Raw genomic sequence first — 3,854 nt, forward strand, 5'->3', positions numbered from 1 at the left:
GCCAGTCTTGCAAGAAGGAAAGAAGAAAGCACAAGTGCTTTTCAACCCTCTGCTTGGATCCCATTTGCTAACATTCTATTCACCAAACCAAGTCATGAGGCCAAGCTCAGAGGCAGGCAGGGGACTATAAAGTTATAAGGCACAGGGCATGGATACAGGGAAGCCATTAAATGAGGCTATTAATCAACGAATCTACCACAGTCTGCTCCCCAGACGCCATCGTTCATAATCCCTGCTACATGCAAAACATACTCATCACTCGTAAAGGCCTCTCAAAATCTTATCCAAGCATGGCATGTGGCTCAAAGACCATGATTTTGTGATCTGCAATCAGATTAGCTGTATCTCTTCTTTATCTTGAGACTTATGAACAACTGGACTATTGATAATATAAATCAACATGACCAAGCTCTCTGCCAAGAGCAACTACTTTCATGACCCCTGCCTGGATGACCAAAATGATAAGATGGCATCAACTGTAAGACATAGCCTAATTTCAGATACATAGCGAAGTGAAGAAATAATTTCAAGAGGAGGGAGTCAGATGCTGACTCAGCTGAGTCAGATGCTGTTGACTGAGTAAGAATAGAACTGAGAACTGACTCTTGGCTCACAGCAACATGGGGGTCATTAGTGATGACCTCAGCAAGAGCTGTTTCAGTGAAGCGGTAGAGGCAAAAGCTAGATAGTCATGAGTTCAAGAAAGAATGGGAGGTCAAGAAGTGTGAAAGGTGAATAAGGAGAACTTTCAAAAGCAGTTTTGCAGGAAAAAGGGGAAAGGGGAGCTAAGGAATAGGGCAGTAGCTGGAGGGTGATGCCAGGTCAAGGTATAGCTTTTTAAAGTGGAAGATACTGAAGAATTGGATGCTAGTGGAGATGATCCAGTGTAGAGAGCAAATCTGATCATGTTTGAGAGAGGGGGCAAGTGCAACAGTGATGTCCTTAACCAGGATAAGAGCCAGGGCACAAGTGAAGGGGTTGGCCATGGGTAAAAGCCAGGATCCCACACCCATCATAACAGGCGTGTGTGTTGGTAGATGTGCTAGTGGGAGTGTTCACTTCCAATGGCTCTATTTTCTGAGTGAGGCTCCCCTTCAGTCTGCTGAGGGCCATGTGGGGCCTGTTCTGTGACAGGAACAGAATACATTTGCCAGAGCCTCCAATAATTTTTGGTAGATTTTCTTGGGTTTGGTAGATAATCTATATTTGTTATTTATGCAAAATATCTTTAGACTATAAATATTCTCCATTTCAATGCCCATTCTTATCATTGTTTCATTTTTATTGCTTTGTCCAGAACTACTAAGGTAAGGTTAAGCAATGATGACTTCTAGCAAGCATCCTAGATTTGTTTAGAAATTAATGGAAATGCTTCTATTTTTTGTTTTCCCACTGAGTGCGAGATAGCTGCTGTTTTAGAAGAGAGCTACCATTTCAAATTAATTGGAGACGTGGGATTTTTATCAAATACTGTCTGGGTATTGATTGATCATATAATTTTTTCTTAAGTTCCTGATATACTAAACTAACAGATTTTTTTCCTTAGATAACTTTCTGGACTTTATCTCAAATATCAAGAAATGCCCATGGAACCGAATCTGGGAGTGACGTTTAAGTTTAAAAAAAAAAGCATTGTATTGTCCAATTGGTCATGATGTTTTTGTAGTGTGAGCTCTTGGGAAGACTCTAGGAAGAGAGAATGTAACCACTGAGATTGAAATCTCTCTGAAAGCCTGTTATTATTATGCAGGCTGCATCCTCTCTGCACAGTTCATTCCAATCTAATTACGGAGAAAATTATGAATTAACAGTAGTTTATGAAGAATGTAAGTTCCATCTTTTTTCTTGGCAGCTGTCAGGCAAGAAACAACTACAGTTGTCCTTTTGTATCCACAGGGGACTTGTCCCAGGACCTCCCATGGTTACCAAAATTCATGGATGTTCAAGTCCCTTATGTAAAATGGCATAGTATTTGCATATAACCTACACACATCCCCCCATTTACTTTAAATCATCTTTAGATTACTTATAATACCTAATAAATGCTATGTAAATAGCTGTCAGCAAGTAGTAACTGAAGCTTTGCTTTTTGGAACTTTCTGGAAATTTTTTTTCAGAATATTTTCTATTCACTTTTGGTTGAATCCACAGATGCAGAACCCACAGATACGAAGGGTGACTGTATAGGTCTTTTACTGTACTCAGTAAATGGTCTTCATATTTCTTATTTTGTAACGATCCCCACTCCTCTGAGAGAGAAAAAATCTGAAAACATCTATTTAAAGGGAAAAAATGGTATTAGAGGGAGGAAGTGAAGAGCAATTTGGCGCTGATCCACTACTTTTAAACAAGTCAATGTTATACAAACATATCAATTTTATTTTTCTCTTTTTCTCAATTCTCAATTAAACTATACCTGCCATTCAAATGAGCTCTTCAAATGAGGCATTTCCTGCACTGTTTCAGTAAGTGCATTTGCATCCTGGCTCTTTTGCAGTGTTGATTTAAAGTTAATGACTTGAGATTACAGTTACTGACATAAAACCCTTCTCTTGTGGAACAGGAAAGCACGAAGTAAGCTTCTCCCCTCTTTGTCTATCACACAGGAGAGTTTAATGCAGGGCTGTAAGGGATAGAGAGACTGATGCTGCCTGAGCCTCACTGCTCTTCTGAGTTTATTGTGTCACTGTGTAAAGAGCTGTGCTCTGAGGCTTTCCCTAGAGCCTCACCAATCCAATTCTCTCTCTATTTTACAGTGCTTGTGATGCATGCATCCCAAGCCTCTGCATAGAAAGCATAATTAAAACAGGGTTTCCTCCTGGAAGCCAGAATGTCCTTTCTGTTGCCAGTTCTTAGGACCAGAGGAAGAGGTTTGGGAATGTTAATCCCTCTGCAAAGAGTCTGTCCTGCTATAATGGAGCCTGAGAATGCGCGAGAGATTCACATCAGCGTACAACATGATCATCCTCAATAAGAGGCACAGGAAATAAGTCTCAGGCATCCTCTAAGTTTTAAATAAACTCCTACCTGAATTGGAAGTAAAATGTGCCTATAGACATGTAGCCAGGATTTTGACATATTAGATGAGGTCATTTATATCCAAGTTCAGCTGATGAATTCACGGGTCCACCTTTGCCTTTAATTTTAGGCAGGCATCAAATTGAGCTGATGAGAGACAGTTGCTGCCATCATTTGATAAACATTCCAAGCCATGAAAATGCACACAAGTAATGTTTCATCAGTGTACTCCTGTGATATTTCCTGAATTTATGTCCTAGCAGGCCCCCTGTATGTGTATTTGAAAAATCACCACCCAGCAGAACTGTAGGAGTGCCGTGATTTTCTTGATTTGGCTTTTTAGTGGCACCACCGTCGGGGGAGGTGCTGCATGCTCTGAACTGGAACGGTCCTTAGGACAGCTGCTGGAAGTAACGGAATGTCAACGGGCATCCTATCAGTCCACACGAGTCAGCAGGGTGCTAGGCTGGCCAAGAGCAGGGGCTCTAGGGACATACTGCGTGGCCTGGATTCCTGCCTTCTATGGTGTAATTTTGGCAAGTTTCTTAGAAGCCTCTTTTTCTCATCTATAAAATGGCAGTAATGATAGTCCTTACTTTGCAGGGTTTTGAGGAGCATGTTACATATTTAGAGTTATGATCTAGATGAGATAGACAGGTAGGTAGACAGATGGATGCAGGGTTAGGAGGGGTGTCCCTACAGTGTCTGGCACAAAGTAAACAGTGATGAGACCCATCATGATGCTGATGGCACTGACGATGATGGTGATATTGGACTGACATACTCCTGAAGAGTAGCCTATTAAGGAAAATGTCAGTAAAGCAAGTAACTTCAAG

The sequence above is a fragment of the Hippopotamus amphibius genome, chromosome 1, assembly GCF_030028045.1.
Source record: "Hippopotamus amphibius kiboko isolate mHipAmp2 chromosome 1, mHipAmp2.hap2, whole genome shotgun sequence".
Classification (NCBI taxonomy): Eukaryota; Metazoa; Chordata; class Mammalia; order Artiodactyla; family Hippopotamidae; genus Hippopotamus; species Hippopotamus amphibius.